This window comes from Halichoerus grypus, chromosome 1, assembly GCF_964656455.1.
Source record: "Halichoerus grypus chromosome 1, mHalGry1.hap1.1, whole genome shotgun sequence".
NCBI lineage: Eukaryota > Metazoa > Chordata > Mammalia > Carnivora > Phocidae > Halichoerus > Halichoerus grypus.
The window spans coordinates 45,866,928-45,880,724 of record NC_135712.1 but is presented as its reverse complement, the minus strand read 5'-3'; the positions used below and the strand labels follow the sequence as shown (position 1 = coordinate 45,880,724).

General features: G+C 37.1%; 1 long non-coding RNA gene across 3 annotated transcripts in view; it reads left to right on the top strand.

Moving 5' to 3' along the window:
- Positions 1–13,797, top strand: part of LOC118544896 (uncharacterized) — a 59,144-nt gene that overhangs the window by 30,518 nt on the left and 14,829 nt on the right. Inside the window, exon 5 of one of the 3 annotated variants that reach the window (XR_013444175.1) lies at positions 7,839–8,189. The exons of 1 other annotated variant lie outside the window; for it this stretch is intronic. This is a non-coding gene — a long non-coding RNA (uncharacterized LOC118544896). Of the gene's footprint in view, positions 1–7,838; positions 8,190–8,374; positions 8,754–13,797 lie in introns of those variants that run through there. One more of the 3 variants, XR_013444187.1, reaches the window with a different exon arrangement.

The following is a 13,797-nucleotide window of genomic DNA, read 5'->3' as shown; positions in this document are numbered from 1 at the left end:
AACAAAACGTATGAACAAAGTGGGAAGAAGATAGAGACAAACCGAGAAATAAATTTTTAACTATTGAGAACAAAAGATGGTTACCAGAGGGGAGGTGGATGAAGGGATGGCTGAAATAGGTGATGAGATTAAGGAGGACACTTATCAAGATGAGCACTGAGTAATGTATGGCATTGTTTAATCACTATATTGTACATCTGAAACTAATATAACAGTATATGTTAACTATACTGGAATTAAAATAAAAAAACAATAGAAGTGAAAAAAATTTAAATTTTTAAAATATAAAAATAAATAAAACTCATAAAATAAATAAATTGGTATTTCAATAATATTCTTGTTAATTTGTAATATGTCTGACAAGAGCTTGTGGTAGGAACAGAAGGGAAGCTCTGCAGTTTTCTTATTGTTCATTTGTGCATTATTAGCATCTTCAATTAGTTGCCAGAATATGTTTTTTCATCACCTATTCATTTTGTGAGGGTTAGTTAGGTTGAAAATAGAACTCGAAAACGTAAATCCACTTCACTAGACACATGTGGTCTACAGTATGTAGCAAACCCTGGGGAAGGGTGCCGCTGTCAAATTACTTACCTTCCACCCATCCCTTAGGCTCTCTTTCTTGGTGTATGTGGCAAGTGATTGGTAGATAATCACCAGGGCAAGTGTCAACATGAATATTTAATTTTGTATTTTATTTTAAACAGAAACTACATATAAAGAGAATGAATATATTCCCTTATTTTCTACTTGCATCCCAATGGGTTGTCTGGTGTACCTTCTGGAGAGTATTTGCAACAGTGCTTTGGATAATTTCTCATCACCAAGGCCAGCAACAACATTCTGGGAAATATCACACCACTTTAATTAAATCATTTGTAGGTAATTTTGTAAGGGGAGGTCTGTCATCCTCCTTTTGAAAAGCAAAAGTATCTGCATGTTTTGTCTAGTCTGCCCTATTCCCAGCTCTGGCTTAGGTAGAATATGGACCTTCTTCTTCTTCTTCTTTTTTTTTTTTAAGGTAAAATTGGTATATAACATTATGTAAATTTCAGGTGTACAACATTATAATCTGTATACACTACGAAGAGATCACTACCATTACCATCCATCACCATACAGTTGAGTCCCATCACCCATTCTACCTACTCCCTAATCCCCTACCTCTCTGGTAGTTATAGAGAACTACCAATCTGTTCTCTCAAAGTTTCATTTCGTTTGTTTGTTTTGTTTTTTAGATTCCATATATAAGTGAAATCAAATGGTGTTTTTCTTTCTCCATCCAACTTATTTCATTTAGCATAATGCCCCCTAAGTCCATCCATGTTGCTGCAAATGGTAAATTTTCCTTTTTTTTTTTTTTTTTTTTGTATGGCTGAGTAGATAGATAGATGGATAGATAGATAGATAGATAGATAGATATCACATGTTCTTTACCATTCATCCATCAATGGACACAGGTTGTTTCCATATCTTGGCTACAGAAAATAATGCTGCAATGAACATAGGAGTGCATGTATATTTTTGAGTTAGTGTTTTCATATTCTTCAAATAAATATCCAGAAGTGGAATTCCCGAGAGTGGGTAGATATAGTAGTTTTATTTTTACTTTTTTGAGGAAACTCATATTGTTTTCCACAGTGGTTGCACCAATTTACATTCCCATCAACAGTGCACGAGGGTTCCCTTTTATCCACATCCTTGCCAACACTTGTTATTTCTTGTCTTTTTGATAATAATCATTCTAACAGGTGTGAGGTGATATCTCATTGTGGTTTTGATTTCATTTCCCTGATAATTAATGATATTGAACATCTTTTCAATGTGCCTTTTAGACATCTGTATGTCTTCTTTGGAAAAATGACTTCAGATCCTCTGCCCATTTTTTAATTAGAGTATTTAGGGATTTTTTGTTGTTGAGTTGTATAAGCTCTTTATATATTTTGGATTTTTTTTTAAAGATTTTTAAAATTTATTTATTTATGAGAGAGAGAGAGAGAGCATGAGCAGGGGGAAGGGCAGAGGGAGAGGGAGAAGCAGACTCCCCACTGAGCAGGGAGGCCAATATGGGGCTTGATCCCAGAACCCCAGGATCATGACCTGAGCCAAAGGCAGCTGCTTAACAGACTAAGCCATCCAGGGACCCCAATATATTTTGGATATTAACCCCTTATTGGATATATAATTTGCAAATATCTTCTCCCATTCAGTAGACTGCCTTTTCATTTTGTTGATGGTTTCCTTTACTGTACCGAAGCTTTTTAGTTTGATATAATTCCATTTGTTTATTTTTCTTTTGTTTCCCTTGCCTGTAGAGTCAGGTCCAAAAAATATTGCTAGGACCAATGTCAAGCAGCTTACTGCCTATGTTTTCTGCTAGGAGTCTTATGGTTTCAAGTCTTGCATTCAAGTCTTCAGTCTGTTTTGAGTTAATTTTTGTGTATGGTATAAGATAGTGGTCTAGTTTCATTCTTTTGCATGTTGCTGTCCAGTTTTCCCAACACCATTTATTGAAGAGACTGTCCTTTCCCCATTGTATATTCTTAGCTCCTTTGTCATAAATTAATTGACCATATATATGTGGGTTTATTTCTGGGCTCTCTATTTTGTTCCATTGATCTATTTGTTTGTTTTTATGCCAACATCATACTGTTTTTGAATACTATAGCCTGGTAGTAGACTTTGAAATCTGGGATTGTGATATTCCAGGTTTGTTCTTCTTTCTCAAGATTGCTTCGGCTATTCAAAGTCTTTTGTGGTTCCATACAGATTTTAGAATTATTTGTTCTAGTTCTGTTAAAAATGCCATTGAGGGGCGCCTGGGTGGGGCAGTCGTTAAGTGTCTGCCTTCGGCTCAGGTCATGATCCCAGGGTCCTGGGATCGAGTCCCACATCGGGCTCCCTGCTCCGCGGGAAGCCTGCTTCTCCCTCTCCCACTCCCCCTGCTTGTGTTCCCTCTCTCGCTATCTCTCTCTCTGTCAAATAAATAAAATCTTTAAAAAAAAAATGCCATTGAAATTTTGATAGGGATTGCGTTGAAACTGTAGATTTTGGGGAGTAGTAGGACATTTTAACAATGTTAATTCTTCCAGTTCATGAGCACAGAATATTTTTCCATTTATTTGTGCCGTCTTCAATTTCTTTTATCAGTGTCTTACAGTCTTCAGTGTACAGGTCTTTCAACTCCTCTGTTACATTTATTTGTAGCTATTTTATTGTTTTGGTAGTAATTGTGAATGGGATTGTCTTCCCTTAATTTCTCTTTCTGATGGTTTATTAGTGTATAGAAATGCAGTAGATTTCTGTATATTGATTTTGTATTCTACAATTTTACTTGAATTCATTGATCAGTTCTAACAGTTTTTTTATAGTATTCGGGGTTCTATATATAATATCTTGTCATCTGCAAATAGAGACAGATTTACTTCTTCTCTTCCAATTTGGATGCCTTATTTTTTTTTCCCTCACCTAATTGCTGTGGCTAGGACTTCCACAATAGGCACATCTTGTTTTATTGTGCTTCACTTCATTGCACTTTGCAGATATTATGTTTTATACAAGTTGAATGTTTGTGGCAACCCTATGTTGAACAAGTCTATCAGAGCCATTTTTTTCCAACAGCATTTGCTCACTTTATGTCTCTGCATCACATTTGGTAATTCTCATAATCTTTCAAACTCAGATAATGGTTAGCATTTTTAGCAATAAAGTATTTTTAATTAGGGTTTGTACATTGTTTTTTAGATATCATGCTATTGCACACTTAATAGATTACAGCGTAAACATAAATTTTATAGGCACTGGGAAACCAAAAAATTTACTTGACTCCCTTTTTTGTGATATTTGTTTTATTGTGGTGGTCTGGAACCAACACTGCAATGTCTATGAGGTAGGCCTGTACTTTGTTGAATATAGCCGGAGACAGTGGGCGTCCGTGTGTTGTTTTTGATCTTACGGTCAGAGGCTTTCAGCTTTTCACTGATGAGTATGCTGTTAGCTGTGGGTTTGTCATAGATGGCCTTTATCATATTGAGGAATTTTCCCTTTATACTCCTTTTGGTGAGAGTTTTTATCATAAATTGATGTTGAATTTTGTCAAATGCTTATTCTGCATCTATTGAAATGATAATATGATTTTCATCCTTAATTTTGTTAATGTGTTGTATCATTGATTGATTTGCATATGCTGACCCATCCTTGCATCCCTGGAACAAATTCCACTTGATTATGGTGTATGATCTTTTTAAGGTATTTGATTAGCTAATATTTTCTTGAGAATTTTTGCATTTGTGTTCACTATGTCCATTAGCCTGATATTTCCTTTTTTGTGTGGTGTCCTTGTCTGGTTTTCGTATCAGGATAATGTGGGCCTCATAAAATGACTTTGAAAGCATGTCCAAGGGGCGTCTGTGTGGCTCAGTCAGTTAAGCGTCTGCCTTCGGCTCAGGTCATGATCCGAGGGTCCTGGAATCGAGCCCCGCATCGGGCTTCCTGCTCCGCGGGAAGTCTGTTTCTCCTTCTCCCTCTGCCTGCCGTTCTGCCTACTGTGCTCTCTCTCAATCTCTCTGTTAAACAAATAAATAAAATCTTCTAAAAAAAATGACTTTTAAAGCATGTCCTGCTCTTCAATTTTTTGGCACACCTACTTCTTAGTCTCAGATAGGTAGATAAATGGATACAGTATTTATATGAAGAGATACTCATTTTACTTGAACATCTTGATTAATTTGATTTTTGTTTTGTTTGCTCTCAGGCTTTAAGAGAAAGAGATAGGTCACAAATAAAGCTAATATTCAGGATTTACTTATGAAACCAAATTCCAAGTTCTGTCCAGTGGTCAGTACATAATTTGGCCCAATGTTCTATATCTTTAGTCCTTAAACAGTAATTTGAAATGTTCCTATTCATGATCCTCAAGGCACTACAAGAATATCTTCCATCCTTTATGAAAAAAATATATACGATGGACACATATATGATGGTTAATCTTGTGCCATGGTGCCCAAATACATGATCAGACATTTTTCTGGATATTTCTCTGAGGGTGTTTTTAATGAGATTAATATTTATATCAGTGAACTTTGAGAAAGGCAGATTGCCCTACATAATGTGAGTGGGCCTCCTAGAATCCACTGAAGGCCTGATAGAACAAAAGACAGACTGACCTCCCCAGGGCAGGAGGGAATTCTGCCAGCCGATGGCGTTTAGACTTGAATTGCATCAGCTCTTCTCTGGGTCTCCAGCCTGCTAGCCCCACCCTACAGATTTTGGACTTGCTAGCCGTCATAATCATGTAAGCCAATTCCTTAAAATAAACCACATATATATGATTTATTATAGTATAATATATAAACATATATAGACATATAACATAAGAAAAGGAAGTAGATTAATTTATTTTAAAGGGAGGTTTAAAACAATATGTAGACATTTAAGGAATTTCTGGCTTAACAGAATACTTCATTTTTTAATTATACTAGCTAAAGATTCTGCAATGCTCACTCAAAATTTACTGGTCCTTCTAAAACTCCCATTTAGGAACATTTAGTCTGTTTGAATGCTGACTTACTAGTTCTCTGACCTTGAGTAAGTGACTGTCTCTCACCCCACTTTTCTCGTTTAAAAAATGGGGACAGTTATATTTGCTGCATAGGACTGTTAGGACGGTTAAATGAAATATAAAATGTGGGTTTTCTTTAAAGATTTGTTTATTTATTTGAGGGGGGGAGAAGAAGTAGAGGGAGAGGGAGAGAGAATCTTAAGCAGACTCTGCGCTGAGTGCAGAGCTCTATCCCATGACGCTGAGATCACACCCTGAGCCCAAACCGAGAGTCAGACCCATAACCGACTGTGCCACCCAGGGGCCCCGATTATAAAATGTTTTGAACAGTGTCTGGCACATAGTAGGCAGAATATGTGTAAGTTATTTTTTTCTTTAATTTTGACTGAGCTTATTGGGTTTTTATCCAGATGATACTTTTTGTCTTTCTGCCACACTTAAGATTTTGTCTGATTCTTGAGAGTAAAAGCATCCTAATTCCTTGGTAGGTGGCCAAAGATTTGGCCAGAGACACATGGAAGAGTAGTTTCTATAGACATGGTAAATAACATCCTGGGTGTGTGTTTAGATGGCCAAGAAGGAACATGATTCATGAATCATATGAAAATACTTTTACAAATGCAAATGTTTTTTATCAACTGCTTTAAAGGTAAAAGGCAAAGATGGAAAGTCTAACAGGTTTGTATTTTTGAGTTTTGATCCCAGGAATAGTTCCAAAGGGGGATTTGCATATTTTTATTATTTTTGGTATTTGATAGAATATCTGCTTCTTTGGTGAATGGGAGTAGAGGGGAGCTTGGGGATTCTTACTATTTCATACATACATTTTGATGAATTCTTTTATCAAATGCAAATAAGCATGGGACAATTTATATAAAATGCTTTTATAATCATCATGATAGGCACAAAGTGGCAGCAAAGCATTAGAGGATTATAAGAGGGTCAGAAGGAGAGGTTGATTTTTTTTTTTTTTTAAGATTTTATTTATTTGACAGAGAGAGACACAGCAAGAGAGGGAACACAAGCAGGGGGAGTGGGAGAGGGAGAAGCAGGCTTCCCACAGAGCAGGGAGCCTGATGCGGGGCTCGATCCCAGGACCCTGGGATCATGACCTGGGCCGAAGGCAGACGCTTAACGACTGAGCCACCCAGGTGCCCGGAGAGGTTGATTTTAACATGGACTCTTAAGAGGATTTTTCTGTTTTTGAAAGAGATTTTGGACTAGTCCTCAGAGGATTAGTAGAACTTTGTCTGGAGCACCCTAAAAATGTCATCAAGTATATCTGTCAGTCTATTTTTATATAGAAAAACATATATTAATATTTTTATATAATTATCTTTACCTCAGACTTATTTCTTGCTCCACAGAATACCCAGAAGATTGTAGAAGAGGGAAGGACTACATGACAGAAAACTTTAGTCCATTTTTATTTCATTTTTTTCTCGACAATTATAATTCATTAACTGGAACCACACATTGCACAACTGATTGATTAAATTGTGAACTTCTATTGTTCTCTTATTGTTCCATGTGACTTAACATTACATCCCCAACTAGACTGTAAACTATTTGAGAGTCATAATATTTTAATACTTCAATGCATTTGCTGACTGATTGAAAAGCTTAAAAAAAATCTGTGTTCTCTTGGGCTGATGGGTTAGGAAGGAAAGGAAACTAATATTTCATTTCAATCACTCTACACCTTACACTCAATAGACATCCTCTCTCATAATTCTTAACACCCATCACCTTCATTTCAGTGATGAAAAAAACGGATTGATACCTGAAAAGTTAGTCAGCTTGTCCTTTGTTGCTGTGCTTAGAATGAAAACCAGATCTGTATTTATCCAAAACCTATTTTTTTCTTTTTATAAACTTGTAAGATTTGCTTATTAATCTTATATAATATATAATTATAAAATGTAGTCATAATATATAATATATCCCAATAAGATTTTTCATATATGTAATTATATAGTATGTATCATAAATCATATATCATATAATATATATAGTTGTATAATGTAATATAATCTTGATATATATATATATATATAGAATATCCCAATAAGATTTATTTCTCACATCATCTTTGTTTACACATCATTTTGCTCCTGTCTCAAATAAAACCCAGACTTGTAGCATCAGATTATTAATGAGGTACCAAGTGGGAATATTAGCCACCTAGAATGGAGAAAAAGTAGGAACAACATTTTTTTCCTGGTTAGTCACAATGATTAAACTGAAGCAAACTTATGAATTCCTTTCTCCCTTCCAGAGGCTTGTAACAGGATGGGACAAAGAACCACGATGAAGCCAAACCCCACAAATTATCTTGCTCTGGCCAGACAGACTGAGAACTTTCTGGTTTATTGACCCTAGTGCAGCGCGAGTAACTAGGGCAGAGGGCAAAGTGGCTGTGAGGCCCTGGGAGCGTTCCCTGCTCTCCAAGGGATCGATTCCCCATCTGCCATACCGTCAACATGTCGTAGTGAATGTCTGGCCTCAGCAGGAAAGCCGCCAGCCTAGTTTCCTCTTTGGCTCGGCTGTGTCAAGTCCAGAGGAAGCCTGCTTATGTCACCCTTCTCCTGGAACCACCCACACCATTACACAGGAACGGCAGCAAGAAGTGAGGACTTGTCATTGAAAAGAGGTGGTATTTGGGAAAGCCTGTTGGGGCAACATTTGGTCCTGGAACGGGATAGGAAAACAAAGTAGATAGGCCCAAGGCGCCTGAAACCAAACAGGGCGGGAGGCGGGTGGGGGGAGGAGAAGTCTTCAGAGAAGGTAACCTGAAGTGATTTAGTCAGCTACAGCAGTTCCGTTTGGCTTGGTCTCTGCTGGTCCTGTTGGCTGGCCAGAAACATTTGCCCTGTGCTGGTTTCCAGACTGGCCTAGAATTACTTCTATCACAACAGAATTGACAGTAACTTTGGCACACTTCACTTTGCCCTCCTCTTGCTCTGTATGCTCATTTCTTTATTCCTTCTTTCCTTGCTTTCCTTCCCCCTTTTATTTTTCTTTTTTTTAAAGATTTTATTTATTCATTTGACAGAGAGAGAGAGAGAGAGTGAGCACAAGCAGGGCGAGCGGCAGGCAGAGGGAAAAGCAGACTCCCCGCTGAGCAGGGAGCCCAGGACTCTGGAACCATGACCTGAGCCGAAGGCAGAGCTTAACCAACTGAGCCACACAGGTGCCCCTGTTTTTCATTTTTTATTCATGTACTCCGTTTAACTGCTGACACCCAAAGATACTATATGGCCTTCCTGATATCTTCAGAACAAAAAGACTGCCACTTGTTTGAGGATATGGACAAAGTGTATTGTAGGACATACTATAAAAAATATATGGTTTATAGAATGTTCTGTTGGCTAATGGAATTTATTTTGGAACACAAGATTTAAATCAGGAACTTTTTCTTATTGGTGCTTTGAGGAGCTGAACTTAATGTAACCTTACCGAGGAATGTTGAAGAATGTGACTAATTAATTGTATGTGGTAGTTTAACACTGTCAGGGGCAACGGTAGGAAGTAGTGATGAACAATTATGAAGAAGAAAGCATGGAAATAAGCCTGATCAAGATTTATGAAAAACAGGATGTCAGAATCGGCTTGATGTAACTACTGATGCAAATCGAGTAACGACTGATGCTTTCCTTAAAGTGAGATGATGAATTGTAGCTTCACGTGCATGTTAATAGAGCTACATTTCCATTATAGCTTTGTAGGCACTTGCTGGCTGCCTGCCTGAATTCAGGTTTTTGTTTGGTTTGCTTTGGTTGGTTTTGCTCAATAGTAAACTTACCTAATTTATATTTATGAAGTGGCCCACTCATTTGGGCTTTAATTTCTCCCCCCTCCAACAGTGTTGAATAAATATCATTGTGTTAGCTGGTTGGGGAATCAGATGGGCCTGAGCTCAAGTTCCCTGTTCTGCAGTTGACCAACAGGAATATCAGTAAGCTTTACCTTGTCTGAGTTCCAGTGTCCTCATTTGTAAATGTGGAATGATAATAACTACCTCGCTGGAATGTTGTAGAGACTAGAGACACTGGGGTAAAGCCTCTGGTGTATAGTACTTACTACCCAGTAAGTATTGTGTAAATGAGAGGAATGCTGCTTAGAACAAGTTAAGTAAATCAAGATAGGTTTCTTGGCATGGAATGTTATGTCACCATTTAAAATAAAATTTCCAAAGACTATTACTGTGGGACCAATGTGTATGGTAAAATAGGAAGTATAAAAGCAGGTTACAAAACCTGATATATAGGATGATTTAAACAGTACAGATAGAACCCTGCAAGGAAGAAATGTTTGGAAGGACATAGACCAACATGTAAAAGTGGGTACGTTGGCTGCATACCCCCTTGTCCATGTTGGCAAAGCATGGCTCTTATGAGGTGGAAATGGCGGGCACTGCTTTGCTGGAGCTCGTGATGCCCTTTGTGGCAAGGGCGCCAGGTGTGGGCAGTGGAAAATAAGGAGTCTGGGAAAGGGTTTCCTCTCTAACAAAAAGGGACACATGGGGCTCCATGTTGGGGCCCCAAATATTGTCATAGTGACACGTGGCACCTGGAACAGGGGACGCATCTTGCAAGCATGAGGGTCACTTGTCAATGTACCATGTCTGGCAGATAGGGAGTCCTGCCACCTGCTGAAACCGTGGAGCTGCTCACAAGCCTGGAAATAGTTTCTTCCAGATTTCTGGGTGGTAAAGTAACAAAACCCTATTTTTTAAGCCACTTTCAGCAGTGTCTTCTGTTACGTGAAGCTGAATACTCACTCACTGATTTGAGAAATATAGCTATTTAAAAACTTAATTAAAATGTTCTTTTTCCTGGGTAGCTCAGTTGGTTAAGTGGCTGCTTTCGGCTCAGGTAGTGATCTCAGGGTCCTGGGATCGAGCCCCACTTCAGGCTCTCTGCTCAGCAGGGAGTCTGCTTCTCCCTCTTCCTCTCCCTCTCCCTCTGTGTGCTCTCTCTCTCTCAAATAAATAAATAATTATTTTTCTCAAAAAATTTTTCCTCAAGTTTTCCACTTTTCATGATTTCCAAATCTTTTTTTAAAAAGATTTATTTATTTATTTGTGTGTGACAGAGAGAGAGCACATGAGTGGGGGAGGAACACAAGGAAAGGAAGAGAAGCAGATTCCCCGCTGAGCAGGGAGCCCAAAGCAAGGCTCGATCCCATGACCCTGAGCTCATGACCCTGAGATCATGATCTGAGCCAAAACCAAGAGCCCAGTGGTCAGCCGACTGAGCCATCCAGGCGCCCCAAGATTTCCAAATCTTTAAATTGGGAAAAAGTATCTTAAGTAGCAAGTTATTGGATCTTAACATAGTAATGTATTGGTGCTATTTGACTTAACTGAAGGATGGTTTCTAAGAGCTATTGAGTAATTATTTCCGCTCTTTCCTCCACACCCTCCTGACCCCCCAAAATACTTTAACTGTGTGTCACCCCAGTGATTGCTACCATGCAAATCAGTAAAATGCATGAAACTCTCTTTGGATTATTTCAATTTTGACCAAGCTGTTGGCTGTTGCATATCTTATACAAAATATTACAAAATAATGAAGATGAATAGCATTTACTAACTCTACAAACTGAACCAGTCAGGCGTCCCTATTTTGTTTCTTTTGTTCAGTATAATCACCTACCATTACTATGTCTCCTATCACTTATGGCATCAAGTAAAAGTCAACAATCATCATTTAACATGTGATTTTTTTTCCAGCAAAGTGTCACTAGAAACCTTAAAATATTTGTTTTAAAGTTCCTTATGACCTAATTCTCATCACAGAACACACTCCCTTGTTTTTTTATAGGCTATACAGTCCTAGGATCTTTGCCAACATATTGTGTAAACTTTCATTTCACAGATCGAGAAACTAAGACTCAGAGAAGTTAGGGGCTGGGGCAAAGATTGCACAGGTGACAGGGCAGGAGCTATTTAACAACCCAGACCCTGTGACTACCAACCCAGAACTCTTTTAACCAAAGATTGTAAAAAGTATAAAACCTCACAGCACCTATTTTTTCCATTTAGCTCTTTTTTTAAAAAAATAAAATAAAAAATAAATAAAAAATAAAAAAATAAACAAAACAAAACAAATTTTCTTACTAAATGAAGGTGACACAGATGTCAGGTATTATGGTAACAATATTAAAATTCTGGGGCTGGACAAATTTTATTTAATTTGATGCTTTTCAAAAAAGTGTTTTGTGATTTTCTCTTTATACCTTACTAAAATTTCATATACAATAAATTTGCAAATATAATGTCTTAAAATTAATGATTTAATTTTTAATTTAGAAAATATGGACATGGTATTAAAGTTAGGCCTCACATTTCTCTTCATATTAAGTTGTTCTGAACCTTAATAAACTTGCTTGCTTCACAAGATGATAGAAAATAATGACCAGATAGAGGACATCAGGCAAGGGGAAGATATTTTGTTTTTTTTATTTTATAATCTGGAAAGATCTGACATCATACCCCCAAAAAGACAAATCAGAGCAAAGGAGGCTTAAAGAGAATTGGGTTTTTTGGACACAATCTTATTAAAGAGATGCAATCCATGATCTGGGGAAAAATCACTTAAATCTTGAAAACCTTAGTTTTCTCTTCTGTTAAATAGGGACGATAAAATTCTAATTTCAGAAGATTGTTCTAATAATTAAATCAGTCATCTCTTATAAAACACTTAGCAGAACACCTGGCAAATGTAAGTAACATTGATTGGTCTTTGTAGATGCCCCTCTTCCATTTGTCACGTTCATTTTATCTTCCCCTTTTCTCTTTCTCCAATTAGTTTTTACATTCTTTCCAACTTTTCCTTTCCTTTGCATTTCTGTCACCTCTTCCCTCTTCCACTCTTCCTTCACTCATCACTTTCCTCTCCAGATATTTTTTCATTCTTTTCTGCCCAGATTATAACCTTAGCTAACCAGTGACAGCATTCACAGAGTTGCTGACTTCCAACCTTTATATTTCTTTGCCTACTGGTTATCATAGATCTTTTTTTCCCTGTTTCAATTATACTTCACATAAAAAAAGGAGGCAACATCCTTAGTAGATCATTTGGTGCCTTTGTAGATCTGTATGTTCTTTAAGACCCTATATATAGATACTTAAAATTTGCAATTTGTGAAAAGGAAAATTAAGGTGAGCTTAATTTCCTGTACAATAAACACAATAGCTAATATTTATTTAAAACAGACTATGTGCCAGGTCCTGTTCTATGCATTTCATGCTTATTACCTGATCTAATTACCTAGGGAAGCATAATATCTGACAAGATTTTAAAAAGTTTTTTTTAAAAAAAACTATATGCCCATTAAGTAAAATGATGACAGTATTAATCAGTGCATAGAAACTAGATTGCTCCCATAATTTCATGTTCCTGATATAATATTTAACATTTTAGTATCACCCTCATACATGCTTGTAAGTTTTATAGACATACATATCAAATAAATGAGATCGTACTGCACACATAGTTTTTAAACTCCATACACAATTTTGTGATAAAGTATTTCTTAGTGTTGAGATGGGGGCTATAGATTAGTTTTGAGCAGAAACCACAGCCATACATATTCCCTTTACTGAAGAAAGGTCCTCTTCCCTTTGGAAAGGTCAACATTTCCCACTGACCACACATTCAAATTACAGTAGCGAGGGTGACCCGTGGTGGTGACGAATGACAGATTGGGAGGAAGTAAAGAAAGGTTACTACCCTAAAATCTCTGTAGTGAACTTATTGTTATTTTGGAGAAAGCTAGTGAAACCTCTCTGGATATCCATGATCTTTATCAATAAGCATGCATCTATTAATTCTCTAAAGGGTGATCTTTATATTAAGAGAAGCATCACAGGCGCTCTGAGAAGGTAGCAAGTAGAAGAGAAGACTCTTATTTAGACCTCCCAATAGAGTTCCTTCCATTGATACATTCTGTTTCATAGTACATAAAAATACACAACTGATACCATAGTAAACTTCTATAAGGTGGTTTCATTAAGAACTAATATCTTTGGCCTAACACTGCAGGCTTCATATAGTCAGTAATGTTTTAGAACAACAGATGGGGAGATTCTGAACTTCTAAGAGTATGGCACAAGGAGTTGATTCACAGGCTAGGTTAGATCAGAAGTATGTTTATAGCTGGGAAGAAGAAGGAGAGGTACTCATCAGTCTCAACTGAATTTTTGAAGCAATCAGGATTAAACCAGTTGT